This window comes from Drosophila takahashii, chromosome 2L (genome assembly GCF_030179915.1).
Source record: "Drosophila takahashii strain IR98-3 E-12201 chromosome 2L, DtakHiC1v2, whole genome shotgun sequence".
Lineage (NCBI taxonomy): Eukaryota > Metazoa > Arthropoda > Insecta > Diptera > Drosophilidae > Drosophila > Drosophila takahashii.
Window position 1 is genome coordinate 32780931 of NC_091678.1, and position 15805 is coordinate 32796735.

General features: G+C 47.7%; 1 protein-coding gene across 5 annotated transcripts in view; it reads left to right on the plus strand.

The window, feature by feature from the left end:
* Positions 1-15805, plus strand: part of LOC108070170 (uncharacterized) — a 123886-nt gene that overhangs the window by 51774 nt on the left and 56307 nt on the right. Inside the window, exon 1 of one of the 5 annotated variants that reach the window (XM_070216403.1) lies at positions 2266-2395. The exons of the other annotated variants lie outside the window; for them this stretch is intronic. The gene's annotated coding sequence lies outside the window, so the exon portion shown is untranslated. Of the gene's footprint in view, positions 1-2265; positions 2396-15805 lie in introns of those variants that run through there. 5 annotated transcript variants of the gene reach the window in all.

Below are 15805 nucleotides of genomic sequence, written 5' to 3' on the forward strand. Positions count from 1 at the left end.
TAGCCATGTCCGTCTGTCCGTCTGTCCGTGTGTCCGTCTGTCCGTCTGTCCTTCTGTCCTTCTGTCCGTCTGTCCGTCTGTCTGTCCGTCTGTCTGTTTCTACGCAAACTAGTCTCTCAGTTTTTGAGCTATCGGGATGAAACTTTCCCAAAAGTCTTCTTTTTATTGCAGGTAGTATATATGTCGGAACCGACCGGATCGGACAACTATATCTTATAGCTCCCATAGGAACGATCGGAAAAAAAAAACGTTAAAAAATTCTAGTTTCGGTGTTTTTTTAAGTATTACCTTCTACTCTTGGGAATATTATTTTTTATATATTTCTGAATTTCGAATTAAATATTTTAAAAATCGGATCACTTTATCAAATAGCTGCCATAGGAACGGTCGAAAAATTAAATGGAAATTAATAGGAAAACAAATTATATCTTTGTTGATTTTTATTACATTCTCTTCTACTCTGGGATATGACTATTTTTAAATATTTCCGAATTTCGATTTTAATTTTAAAAAGATCGAACTACTTTATCATATAGTTGCCATAGAAACGATCGAAAAATTAATGTACAATAATAGAAAATTTAACATTTTTGCGATTTGTAAATTAATATGTGAGGAACCGTAAAACGGCCCCCCACAATTGCCTCCACAATTTTGTAGACACGTAGGACTTTTTGTAGACACGTAGGAATTTTTGTAGACATGTAGGAATTTTTGAAGTCATATAGAAATATTTTATAGCCATGTAAGACTCATGAAGAGATTTAATATTAGTTTAGCTTCTTAATAGCCAACCTACCCAACACCGGCGAACACTCTCGCTTCCCCTTATCATCCACATGGAACTCAACGCTCTCCTCACCCACATCTGCACCTGCACGCTCTTAGCATCCACTCGATCGAACCAAATGGCATCCAACTCGATTGATGTTTACGAGCAAGGGGAAAAAGCTGAAGCGCAGCGGCAGCGACGCCGAGGCAATGGCAAAAGAGGGGTATGTCAGCAGATATGGAGGAGAGGGAGTTTTTAATTACTTTTGAGGCTTCGCGCACGCCGGTCAACTTGAATCGTGAGAGGGTCCGCAACACCCCGAAAATCCGCCGCCGTGAAATCTAAGAAAAGTGCTAAAAAAAACCCTACGAGTGAAAAATGTCGAGTGATAGTGGAGAAGGAGCCTATAACCGAGGTGCCGAAGACGGGGCATGGGACATCGACTGGTGGAAATTGCTGTGGGAGGAACCGTAAGCGCCCACTTTCTTTTCCCAAAGATATTTTTTTTTAAAACATTTCTTCGACCGACTGACTAGAGTGGCGTGGCCCAAGACTGTGTACGCCCCAATCCGAGCTTTAAAAATCTAATAAATGACCAAAAGTGCTTCGCACTAAAATAAACATCGCCTGTTATATTCTGTGTGTGTGTGTGTGTGTGATTTTAGAAGGGGAAATTAAATTCGCCTCTCCTTTAATTTTTTTTCCCATCTAGGAAAGCCCTTCCGTCGATCGTGGTCGAACCGTGTGATGGCCGTGGATCACGATGGAGTCTTGAACTCGTTTGTCGGATCCGCAGCTTTCACCGGTCCTGGGGCACGCAGTGGCCGTGGATCACGACGGAGTCTTGCACTCGTTTGTCGGGTCCCCGGGCAGTGCGGATCCCGGAGCGTGTGGCGGGTGGAGGTTTTCAACGGAGTCCTGTACTCGATTGTTGGAATCTAAACCCGCTGCAGGTTTCGGCCCGTGGTCGGCATTTTTGGGAAACAACTTCCTGCCACAGGGCCCGTCTAGGGTTGATTTATCTCGCCCCTTCCTGAAGTCCTTGAAACTTAAACAAATTATTGTAAGTGACCCTGGGAGCCCTGAGTAACTATCCCAGCCAAAGAGCTTCCTTAAAAATAGAAAAAATCTGCAAGGGTATATAAGCTTCGGCTGGCCGAAGGTAGCATCCTTTCTTGTTTTATTTTTAACCAATAGCAATAAACAAATATTAACTATTAGTATTTATAAGTATAAATTTGGTTATATTTATACCCTTGCAGAGGGTATTATGATTTCAGTCAGAAGTTTGCAACGCAGTGAAGGAGACGTTTCCGACCCCATAAAGTATATATATTATTGATCAGCATCACTAGACGAGTCGATCTAGCCATGTCCGTCTGTCCGTCTGTCCGTCTGACCGTCTGTCCGTCTGTCTGTTTCTACGCAAACTAGTCTCTCAGTTTTTGAGCTATCGGGATGAAACTTTCCCAAAAGTCTTCTTTCTATTGCAGGTAGTATATATGTCGGAACCGACCGGATCGGACAACTATATCTTATAGCTCCCATAGGAAGGATCGGAAAAGAAAACGTTAAAAAAGTTCTAGCTTCGGTGTTTTTTGAAATATCACCTTCTACTTTTGGGTATGTTATTTTTTAAATATTTCTGAATTTCGAATTAATTATTTAAAAAATCGGACTACTATATCATATAGCTGCCATAGGAACGATCGGGAAATTAATGGAAAAGTAAAAGGAAATAAATTCTAGCTTCTTTCGTTTTTATTGTATTATCTTCTACTCTAGGATATGACTCTTTTTAAATATTTCCGAATTTCAATTTTAATTTGATCAAAATCGGACGACTATATCATATAGCTGCCATAGGAACGATCGGAAAATTAATGAGATTAATAAAATTAATTGAACGTTTTTGCGATTTGTTAATTAATAGGAATGATCTGCAAGGGTATTTAAGCTTCGGCTGGCCGAAGCTAGCTTCCTTTCTTGTTTTGTTTTGAAAAAAACAAAAAAAGGTAAAAATTGGGTTTATATCACACACTGCTCAACACCTCCGTTGCATGCAACAGGTCACACGCGAATCGGCGGGTATTTTAATCGAAGCCATTTACGCCAGCATTTTTGCATTTTTTGCCACTTTTTATAACCTTGCAAAGGGTATTATGATTTCAGTCAGAAGTTTGCAACGCAGTGAAGGAGACGTTTCCGACCCCATAAAGTATATATATTCTTCATCAGCATCACTAGACGAGTCGATCTAGCCATGTCCGTCTGTCCATCCGTCTGTCTGTTTCTACGCAAACTAGTCTCTCAGTTTTAAAGCTATCGGGCTAAAACTTTCCCAAAAGTCTTCTTTCTTTTGCAGGTAGTATATAAGTCGGAACGAGCCTGATAGGACAACTATATCATATAGCTCCCATAGGAGTAATCGGAAAAAAAATGTAAAACGAGAAAGGAAGCTACCTTCGGCCAATGAGTTAGTGGGATGGCTTGGAGGGCGCCGAGCTGAAGGCAACCGAAAGGGTCGCAGGTTGCGGATAGCGAACGCCCTGGTTTTTATCCAGGGCAGCTACGAATAAGCGTGGATGTTGGCACGGCCCAGCCACCGCTAGGCCCCAACATGAAGCGCAAATAAGTAGCCCCGGACAGTCAGCGGGTATCTGCGACGTAGCAGTGCCGACGTCGCGCTTGTGCTGCCGCCTCCGACAAAGAGCTTACACAAACCCACTCCCCACATATAAGCCTACCTCTTCCCTATTCCCCCAACACTCATCTCACCCCGGGCTGGACTTAGGTGTCACTCGAACCGTGCCGAGAATCAATCTGGCTGGGAGCCCGAGTCAACAAATAACTCAGTCTCCTTACCCGGGTACAGCGGATCTCTGCCCGGGTGGACCTGTCCTTTCTCCGCAGCTCGTGGGAACTAACATGGAGAATTTAAATACATACAAAAAATCAAACGCAGAGTCCGACACTCTTAAAAAGTCGGAAGTCACCACCAATGACGACCAAGTGAGCAAGGGTGCCGTACCGAAAGCCCCTACTCATACAACATCGACACCAGCCAAGGCCAGCGGACCACGCAGCCAGGTAGCCCCCACGAACCGCAAGGGCCAGACCAAAACACCCACCAACGCTGGGGCGGCTAACCAGCCAAACCAACCGGAGGGAGGTGCAAGGGCTGACCTTGTGGTAAGTACCAGGGCTAAAGAGTTCAAGCGGACACCACCAAATCAGGCAGGACCACGGGAACGAAAGAAGGCACACCGCATCTTAAAACGTCTGGCCACCAACCCCATAAGAGAGGATCAGACTTCCAAGGAGGACTACCAAAAGATCCAGGAGGACATAGCCTGGGCAAAGGCAGTAATTCCAGACTTCGACCCCGCAAAGGCACCAAGCGACAGCAACAAGCGGGAGAGGTCGATCGAAGTGGCTCAACCAGCGAGGAAGAAGGCCAAGACAACCAGCCGCGGCACGTGGTCTAGATCCTTTGCCGAAGTGGTGAAGGATCGGAAGATCATCGGCGTCATCGACCAGAACGATGAAGGCGGCAGGATCCCAAGGAACCAGTGGGGTCAGGTTAGGCGGGCACTTGCGACGGTGGCCTTGAAAGTGCTGGACGAAAACCCAGGACCACCACCTGACTGCACAGATGCAGGGTGGTACCAGGGCAACGTAAAGTTGATCGCCTGTGAGGACGAGAGATCGGCAGCGCTCTACAAGGCTGCCATTACCAAAGTTGGCAAGGTCTACCCCGGGGCCAAGCTAGCCGTCTGCGAGGCAGCGGATATCCCGTCCAGACCAAGGGCGATGGATGCCGTCTGAACCCTCTGAGCCAGAGGCTATTCTTAGCCTCTTGACAAGTTTCAACCCCAAGCTCCCAACAGAAGGTTGGAAGGTAGTGAAGGTTGAGAAGACTGAACGCGTCACCATGAACATGGTGATTCTCCTCAACCAGGCATGCCTGGAACCCCTGGCAGCATCACAGGACCGAGTCAACTACGGTTTCGACAAGGTGCAACTCCGCATATACGACACGGACAAACTAGCGGCAGACAATCTGGCTGCATGTGCGTCCTACGAACCCCCGAGCGTCGACGAGATGGAGCACGAGGAGACACTCCACACAGGGTACGTGTCGACCGATTCGGAGCTCACAGAGACTCTGAAGCAGTTGAGCACCCGCAGTGTGCTCCAGGACATTGTGGAGGAAGTGGAGGGTACCCAGCCCGAGCCCAACCCGCAAAATGGTGCAGTATCTACAGATTAATCTGCACCACAGCAAGGCAGCATCTGCTGCCCTCCTGACCCGCCTGGCAACGGGCAAAATAGACATAGTCCTCATCCAAGAGCCATGGATTGCTGGTGACAACATCTTTGGCTTATCAACCCCCACATACAAGCTTTTTCACATTAAGGGTAAGGGTAAACCTAGGACCTGCATTCTCACTAAGACACACTTTAATACATTTCTAAACCCACAGTTTAGCGAAGGCGACCTTACCACGGTCAGGCTGGAGCTAAACTCACACACTCATCACACCATATCATCGTTTTACCTGGCTCATGACCAAGAGGGGCCACTACCAAACATCATAACACAACAACTCATACAAACATACTCATCTAAGGAACTCATCCTGGGTGGAGACGCCAACTCACACCACACACAATGGGGAAGTACAAATACGAACGAAAGGGGTGAGTTACTTTATGACTATCTCCTTCAATCCAACTTATTCATCTGCAACAAAGGTAATGACCCTACTTTCATCACTAGAAATAGGAGGGAAGTTTTAGACATTACCCTGATATCCGACACCCTACTTAACCATCTTGAAGAGTGGAAAGTGGGAGCCGAACACTCCTTCTCCGACCACCGATATGTAGAATTTACAATATCTCTAGAATGCCCTCCCCCCGAGAACATACGAAATCTAAGACGCACTAACTGGGGGTACTACAAAAAACTCCTCGATAGAAACCTAAATACTTCACCGACTCGCGTACTCGACAGTCATAAACTAGAAACCCTAGTCAATACTTTCACTGACATCTGTGGTGAGGCCATTAAAAGGGCCTGCCCAAGCAGAACAGTCAAAACAAAACACAAACCGCCTTGGTGGAACACTACCCTAGCGGCCCTTAAAAGCGACTGCAGAAGTCATTTTAACAGAGCTAAATATAGCAACAGCGAGGCTTCCTGGAACACGTACCATACGAAGCTAAGCCATTACAAAAAGGAAATTAGAGCATCAAAGCGAAGAGAATGGGCCAACTTCTGCAGGAGCATAGAATCTACAGCGGACGCGTCCAGGCTCAGAAGAATCTTAGCAAAATCTCCAGTAACCGTTGGATACCTAAAAACCAATGAAGACACCTGGACGGGAAACAGCCAGGAAACTTTAGAACTCCTGCTAGACACCCACTTCCCTAATAACACGCAAGCAGTAGAGGACCTCCATTTAGTGGAAAGCCTCGACGAGCAGAGCATAGACAACATTTCAAACCCTGAACGCATCAAATGGGCGATTAACTCCTTTAAGCCCTTCAAATCACCTGGCCCTGACGGCTTTTTCCCTGCACAACTTCAACGGACAATAGATACTACCCTTCCATGGCTGACGGTCATATTCCACGGCTGTCTGGCACTGAATCACATACCATCCAGATGGCTGGACATTAAAGTAATATTTATACCAAAGGTCGGCAAGCCCTCTCACACCTCTCCAAAGGACTTCCGTCCAATAAGCCTCTCCTCCTTCTTGTTAAAGACCCTGGAAAGGCTAATTGACACACACATCAGACTAACTACCAACCCTAGTTTACTCTCAAATGCACAACATGCCCTTCACTCCCTAGTATCTTATATAGAGAGAGGGTTCCATAACAAGGAATACTCCCTGGCAGCCTTCCTAGACATAGAAGGCGCTTTCAATAATGTCACCCCAACGGCTATCACTGGCGCTATGACGGAACTAGGCATTGAGCGTCCTATAGTGGGACTCATTCACACCATACTCACCAGTAGGGTAGTGTACTCCACTATGGGATCAGCACAATCGACTAGGAACGTTAGTAGAGGAACACCGCAAGGCGGTATACTTTCCCCTCTGCTACGGGTTATAGTTGTTAATAAACTTCTATCACTTCTAGAGGAAGCGGGAACAAAAGTGGTGGCCTATGCGGACGACGTGGTTATCCTAATGCAAGGAAAATTTCCTCAAACGCTATGCAACCTGATGGAGACAGCCCTATCCTCACTCTCAAGGTGGACAGCGCGCTGCAGACTGGGTGTCAACCCAGAAAAGACAGAATTAGTTCTATTTACAAGGAAGTATAAGATACCAAGTCTAACTCTCCCAAAACTACTCCAAACTCGCCTTACTCTTAGCAGCCAAGCAAAGTATTTAAGCGTCATCCTAGACAAGAAACTCCTCTGGGCAGAGAACATCGCGGACCGCACACGCAAAGCGGCCATAGCACTCTTTGCTTGTAAAAAAGCTATAGGGAGAAAGTGGTGCTTCTCTCCCGTAATAGTTCACTGGCTATACACTGCAATAGTCAGACCCATTCTCCTCTATGGAATCATCGTCTGGTGGCACTCCCTAGAAAAGAATTGCAACCTCAAGAATCTGCACAAGATCCAAAGAAGCGCAGAACTCTGCATAAGTGGGGCGCTTCGCACAACCGCCACTGAAGCATTGAATACAATTCTTGACCTAGAACCTCTAGACCTGCTTGCCAAAAAACTGGGCATCAGCAACGGCGCTGAGGCTCCGCGAAGCGTCGGCCTGGTTAACAGGTTCATCAGGTCACTTCCGTATACTTACAAACCAGCGTTATATACCACACATAACAGACTACGTCCCACCCGGAGCGTTCAAGAGCAGCTTGAAGATTCTCAGGTCACCCGTCCTGAGAAAACCCACGGGCCTGCCGCCGCCGCGAGAAGAGGACGCGGTGCAGGACGCGGCCAAGCGTCAAAGGGACCCATGCAGCCCAACTGGCGGGCAGAAAACAACCTCTGCAAAGAGGGCCAAAGCGGACCAGGAGCTCACGGGACTGGAACAGCTCGCGGAGATTGGAGTGCTTCTCGACGAAGTCATCCATCTCACGAGTGTCATGCAGGTGCGTCACATCAATGTGACCATGAAAGCAATGTTCTCGATGATGAAGTTCTTCCAAGAAAGTGCATTGAGCTCCCTCAGCCAAGCTGGGGACTCCCATACGCAAATAGAGCCCATGGAGTGCATGAAATGCAAAGGTCCACTCCGAAACAGCGAGAGCAAGGAGCAGCAGACGCCGGTATGTCTAAAACAGGACAACGCAGCGCAAACCGAGTTCTGGCGAAACGCGACACAAGGCCCGACGACCACCAGCGCGGTGCAGACAGACCCGTGGCGAAGGCTCAGCCAACCCGACACGGCTCTCGATGGGGGAGAGCTCCCGACTCCATCAGCGCAACCGTCTACGCTTAGAGCGCCCCCGGGGTCCCAGCAGGTAGAAAAAAGAAACCCACGAGATGATGAAAAATCCAGAGGCCCCCGTGAAAATCCAGCAGCGAGAGGCAGCGCTGGGAAAGACGCGACCACTGCCTGGAGAAAGGCTGCTCCGAAAAAGCGGCCCCGAAAGCCTCACCGCCCGGACGCCCTTATAGTGGAAGCCAATGGCAAGACCTACAGCGAAGTCCTAGCTATGGTCACCCGTAGGGACGACGGGAAGCTGCAAAGCCTCAGCTCCCGAGTCAACAAGGTTAGGCGTACAGCGACCGGGAACCTTCTTCTGGAGCTCAACAGAAGCGAGGACAACAGCACGGAAGAAATAAAAGAGAGCCTCGAGGCGGTTCTTGGAGAAGCGACTACGGTGCGAGCGCTATCCGAAAGCACGAGGACGAAGACGGTGGTGATAAGCGACCTGGATCCACTAGTGGTGGCCGAAGATGTCATCAAAGCTCTGGTGGACCAATTTGCCGTGAACACCGCATCCGTTAAACTGAGGAGTCTCCGTCCATCATACAGGGACACTCAGACGGCAGTAGTTGGATTGGCAAGCAAAGAGGCAGAAGAGGTTCTTGGGAAGGGCAAGATCAAGATAGGATGGTCCATCTGCAAAGTGAAGGGGAGGGACTCGCAGCCCAGGTGCTACAAGTGCCTGGAAGTTGGGCACTTTGCTGCAAAGTGCCATAGCAAAGTGGACAGAAGCGGGTGCTGCTTCAAGTGTGGCAAAACTGGGCACAAAATTGCTCAATGCCCTAATGAGAGCGTATGCTTTTTATGCACCGAAGGAGGTCCAAAGGCGAGGAACCACCAAGCAGGAAGTAGGCGGTGTCCTCACGCAGTAAAAAGAGCCGTAGCCAAACCTCGTGAATGGAAGTGATACAGATAAACCTGAATCCTTGTCGGGCTGCGCAGGACCTACTCCTGCAGTCTGTGAGGGAATGTAAGGCGGAACTGGCTATCATCAGCGAACCTTACAAAGTTGAGGACAACGGCGACTGGATAACGGACACATCAGGCAAGGCCGCGATATGGCTGTGCAGGAGAAACGGCAAATCATTCCTGGACGTGCGTAAGGGATCGGGCTTCGTCCGAGCTCGAATAGGCGAAATGTGGGTCTACAGCTGCTATCTAGCACCTAGTCTATCCGAGGTGGACTTTAGACGTGTACTGGACACGATCGCCTTCGATGCAAGGGGCCGCCACCCTACCATCATCGCAGGCGACTTCAACTCGTGGGCCGAAGAATGGGGGTGCCCCAGCACCAACAGCAGGGGGCGAGCCTTACTCAGAGCCTTTGCAACGCTGGACGTTGTGCTGCTTAATGAAGGGACGCAGGAGACTTTTAATCGGGCTGGAGCTGGGTCTATCATAGACCTCACCTTTGTGAGCTCCCCGCTAGCCCGACGTTCTCACTGGAGAATCGGCGACTTCTGCACGGCCAGCGACCACGAGGCCCGGGACCAGGACCCCTGAACCGGGCAGTCAAGTGCTACCGCCAGGAGACGTTGAACGCGGAACAGATGAGCAGGTGCCTTGCGGACATGCATTTCGTCACGGAAGCGGACGCCGACACCAATGCTGACGGGATAGCAGCCAGCATGGAGGATGCGTGCAGGGCAGGTATGCTGCAGCGTAAACCGTTTAGGAGAGACCATGAGCCTGTACCTTGGTGGAACCCCGAAATAGCGACCCTTAGAAGGACTTGCCTCAGAGCCAGAAGAGCTCTTCAGCGCTCAAGAAGGACGGACAGGGCCGAGGCTGCACACGCCGCCTTCAAGCAAGCCAGGAGGTCCTTGAAGCACGCCATTCAGGACAGTAAACGGGAATGTTTCCTGAAGCTATGTGACGCAGCCGAACAGGATCCGTGGGGTGGAGCCTACAGACTCGTGGTCAAGCGAGTAAATGCAGGCAGCCGCTCTCCAACGGACCCCGAAACCCGGAGTGAGATCGTTCGCACATTGTTCCCTTCGGGTAGCGCCAAGAAGAGCACACTGCACGAAACGGGACCTACGTGGGAGTTCAGGGCCATAACGGAGACCGAGGTTGCTGAAGCAGGACGCAGCCTGCAGAACAATAAAGCCCCAGGACCCGACGCAGTGCCCAACAAAGCAATGAAGCTGGCGCTTGCGCTTCAGCCGGGCATTTTCGCGGCGCTCTACAACGCCTGCCTGCGCGAGGGAACATTTCCACGGAGATGGAAAGTTCAAAACCTGTTGCTCCTGAACAAACCTGGGAAGCCACCTGGTGAAGCTTCCTCCTACAGGCCAATTTGTCTGCTCGACACAGTTGGCAAAGTGTTCGAGAAGCTCATCTCGAAACGGCTAAATCTGGCCATAGATGCAGCTGGTGGCCTCTCCCCCACCCAGTTTGGGTTCCGGAAAGGAAAGTCTACATTAGACGCGATCCGAACGGTCACCGGGATAGCAGCGGAAGCATACGCGGGAAGCGATGGAAAGGCGGCACGAAAAAATACTGTCTGCTGGTCACGCTTGACATCAAGAATGCCTTCAACACTGCCAACTGGACAGGGATTATGCAGGCCCTAAGGCGGCAACGGATACCGGAGTACCTCATCAAGATAATCGACAGCTACCTTGACGAAAGGGTGCTGCGGTTCGATACGAGCGACGGCCCAAAAGAGTATAATGTTACTGCTGGGGTGCCACAAGGATCGGTCCTGGGCCCCTTGCTGTGGAACATAATGTATGACGGAGTGCTGAGGCTTCCCATGCCTGCCAACGTCCATGTGACTGGATTCGCGGACGACGTCGCCATTACGATTGTGGCTAAGAAGCCAGCCGATGTGGAGGCCATGGCCAACTCAGCGGTAAGGAAGGTTGAGTCATGGCTGTCACTTTCCGGGCTCCAACTCGTGGCACACAAGACAGAGGCTGTCCTTATAAGCAGCCGGCAATGCGTCGAGACAGCCAAACTGACGGTTGGCGGGGATGAAGTAGTTTCGCAAAGAGCAGTAAAATATCTAGGCGTCATGATCGACACCAGGCTGTCTTTTAAGAGCACCTGGAGTATGCCAACAAGAAGGCCGCAGCGACCGCCAGGACGCTCTCGCGGATTCTACTGAACACGAGGGGCCCAAAGCAGGAAAGGAGGAAGCTCTTAGCGAGCGTCGTTACGTCCCAAGTACTATATGCCGCCCCGGTATGGGCCAAGGCCGCCACGACGCCATCGTACATGAGGGGCGTGGAACGCACCCACAGACTATGTGCCATCAGAATATCCTGCGCCTTCCGGACGATTTCTGAGGAAGCGGCGCTGGTCATCGCTGGTCTAGTTCCGATAAACGAGCTGGTAAGAGAGGCAGCAGAAGTAGAGGAAGCGGTAACGAGCACGGACGACCTATCTAGGCGTGAGGCGCGACAGCCCGCGAGAAGAAGATCAATTTCTCAGTGGCAGGAAAGATGGGACTCCGCGACATCTGGGCGCTGGACCCATGCACTCATTCCAGTCTTGAGTCCATGGCTGGAAAGGAAGCATGGGCAGGTGGATTTCTACCTGACCCAGATTCAGAGTGGACACGGTTGCTTCCGGTCGTACTTGAAGAAGTACGGTCACGACACAAGGGACGGATGCCCAACCTGCGGTTCTGGAATCGAGGAGGACGCGAACCACGTCCTATTCGAGTGCGTGCGGTTCTTAGAGGACAGGACCGCCTTGGAAACGGCGACCGGCGTCAGCATTAGCCCCAGCACGCTAGTGCCAACAATGCTGAAAGGTCAACTGGAGTGGGACGCGACGGCCAATTTCGCTGCGTCTCTGATGCAGAAACTCAGGAAAGCTGAGAGAGAGAGGAGAGAAATGGCCACCTAAGCTGCCGCGGTTGTGCGAAGCAATGCTTTGCGGCCGTACCGCACAACTTCTTCAGTTTATGTCCATCGATATGTATATTTGTTAGTAGATGTAAGAAAAAATAAAGGAATATATAAAAAACAAGAAAGGAAGCTACCTTCGGCCAGCCGAAGCTTATATACCCTTGTAGATAAAGTAATGCTCACTCGGTGCAGTTCCAGGGATTCCAGATTCAGCGTTTCTTTTTTAATTTTGTTTATACATAAGTAGTCAAGAATCGAAACGCCTACTTCCTACAAAGTTACAATGAATTTACTTGTATTTGTTTGAATATTCCTATGGGAGCCTTAAGATATAGTGGTCCGATCCGGCTCGCTCCGACATATGTACTACCTGCAATAGAAAGAAGACTTTCGGGAAAGTTTCATCCCGATGGCTTTAAAACTGAGAGACTAGTTCGCATAGAAACGGACAGACGGACAGACAGACAGACGGACAGACGGACAGACGGACATGGTTAGATAGACTCGACTATTGGTGCTGATCCAGAATATATATACTTTATGTGGTCGGAAACGTCTCCTTCACTGCGTTGCAAACATCTGACTGAAATTATAATACCCTCTACAAGGGTATAAAAAAAAAAAAAAACGTCCCACCCACATTCAACTTCGAAAAAACTTATAAGGTTCTCATACCCACCCGCTCAGAATGGGACCACCTCCCTCACCAGATCCAGAACGCCGTAAATATATACACGGATGGCTCCAAGCTTAACTTGCAAACAGGAGGGGGAGTTTTCTCGCCTGAACTAGACATAAAAGTCTCCTTTCGACTACCAGATCACTGTAGTGTCTTCCAAGCGGAAGTGATGGCAATCCAGGAAGCCATGTCTTACCTGGATACAACAAAACACTGCAACACAGACATCTTCATCTTTTCGGACAGTCAAGCAGCCCTCAGGGCCCTCGACTCCTACTCAACTAACTTACTTACTATCTCTGAATACCGCAAATCTCTGAACGAGATGGCCACTCATCTCAGAATCAGCCTTATTTGGGTGCCTGGACACCGTAACATTGAAGGCAACTGCATAGCGGACGAACTAGCAAGACAAGGGACAACCACCGACATCCTTCGCGATAAGGACACGGTGGGAATGCCCATAGCTACCTGCAAGCTTCTCCTCAAGCAAAGATTGTACACCCTCTCCAACAACCGTTGGAATACGATCTCAACATGGCACTCCTCCAGGCTTACCTGGGGTAACTATAATCCGAAAAGAACCAAAACCCTCTTACAATGTAACAGGGCAGACATTTCCACCTTAATTAATGCCCTCACGGGCCACTGTCTTTTAGGGACACACGCGCGCAGGCTAGGACTCAGCAGCTACGACTACTGTCGCAGCTGTAAACAGATAGAAGAAGAGGAGAACATTGAACACCTCCTGTGCTTCTGCCCAGCACACAACCTCAAACGTTTTCAAACACTAGGAAGCTACACGCTTCCAAACCTTGCAGCCATACAAGGCACCAGCATACCCAAACTCCGTTGTTTTCTGAAAAGAACCAACTGGTTCGAGAAACCCAATAACCCATGAGCTAGGGAAATGGATCTTTTCTGAGATCATGTGGTTTAGTGTGGATTAGTTTATAATCCCCAACCATGCTCACCTAACCTAAACTAACCTTCGGCCAGCCGAAGCTTATATACCATTGCAGATAAAGTAAATACCTATAGTTTAATGCTTACTCGGTGAAGTTCCAGGGATCCCAGATTCAGCGTCTCTATTAAAATTTGGTTTTTAAGTTGTCATGAATCAAAACGCCTACTTCCTACAAAGTTACAATGAATTTTCTTATATTTGTTTGAATATTCCTGTGGGAGCCTAAGATAGAGTGGTTCGATCCGGCTCGCTCCGACATGTGTACTACCTGCAATAGAAAGAAGACTTTCGGGAAAGTTTCATCGCGATAGCTTTAAAACTGAGATACTAGTTCGCATAGAAACGGACAGACGGACAGACGGTCATGGCTAGATAGTCTCGGATATTGGTGCTGATCAAGAATATATATACTTTATGTGGTGGAAAACGTCTCCTTCACTGCGTTGCAAACATCTGACTGAAATTATAATACCCTCTACAAGGGAATAAAAATTATATCTTGGGTGGTTTTGAACACATAACCTCCTACTTTTGGAAATACTTTTTTTATCTAATTCTGAATTTCGAATAAAATTGTATCGAAATCGGACGACTATATCATATAGGACGACTATATACATAGGAACGATCGGAAAATTAATGAAAATATAATAGGAAATAAATTATTGCTTCGTTCGTTTTTATTGTATTCTTTTCTACTCCAGGATATAAATCTTTTTAAATAATTTCGAATAAAATTGTATCGAAATCAGACGTCTTTATCATATAGCTGGCATAGGAATTATTGTATTCTCTTCTACTCCAGGATATAACTCTTTTTAAATATTTTCGAATTTCGATTTTAATTTTAACAAAATCGAACTACTATATCATATAGCTGACATTGGAACGAACGGAGAACTAATGAGAAATAAAAGGAAAATTAACATTTTTGCGATTTGTATATTAATAGGAATTATCTGCAAGGGTATAAAAACTTAGGCTCGCCGAAGCTAGCTTCCTTTCTTGTGTAACTTTGACGAAGTGTAGCTTCTAAACTAATGAATGGATTAGAGGGTATTCTTTTATCTGTAAAATGAGTATTTGATAACCGCGTTCGAAATTAAAAAAGTGTCAAAAACATTTTTTACACTTTAAGAAAAATTAGTACCATACAAAAAATTGTAAGTGCTCTTTTCTAAATCAGAAAAAAGTACCTTGCTGAAAAACAAAAGTTCCTTTAAGTGCGTATTTCATCAATTTTTTTGTAAACTGGTGTAAACAAGGTAAACAGCAAAGGGCTCAAATGACTACCCTGGGGCACTCCAGATGTCACGTGGTGATCCAAATAAAAAAAAATTCCTGGGCATCCGCCTTCGCACCCTTTTTGTGAAGTGGAATAATAAAGGAGTCCTTTGCCAGTTGGAAAAACTGATAATGACATAAACAAATGAAAAAGTTTTAGAATAGGTTTGCAAATGGTTGATGCGCAAAACTTAAGCACACACCCAGGAAGTCCATCAGGCCCGGGAGAATAACTTGGCGTTATTGTTGTTTAATCTCTTAAGCGAGAACTTTCGGTAATTATAGGGAAAAAAATACAATTTGCCTATAGATTGAAGGGATTAGCGTAGTTTGTTTTTGACCATGAATAGGAGCTATAAGTAGTTTGGAAAAAGTAGGCAAATAAATCAGCAATTTCAGAATCTGTCGATGCCTTCATTGAGTTAAAACGAACCGATGATGGCGAAGCCGATGACTAACGTTTAGCGTTGGGTAGGTAGGTAGAAGCGGTGAGGTAAATTGTTGTGTTCGCGTTCTCTTCAGTACCAGCCTGCGTCATTTAGAAAACCTAGGATTGCAGTTATCCTCTGCTTTCCTATTTCTCCCAATGATTCCAGCTGATACGCCACGAAGTATCTCGTCCTGATGTGGTTTAGTGCTGAGAAATGACAAATCATGTGATCAGGCGTCTCCTGTGAGTCTGTTTCTCTGCAGCTTCTACAAATAGCGTTGTACGGAAGCCGTGATCCTATTAATAACCTTTTTACTTTTGGTTATTAGCTCTCGAGT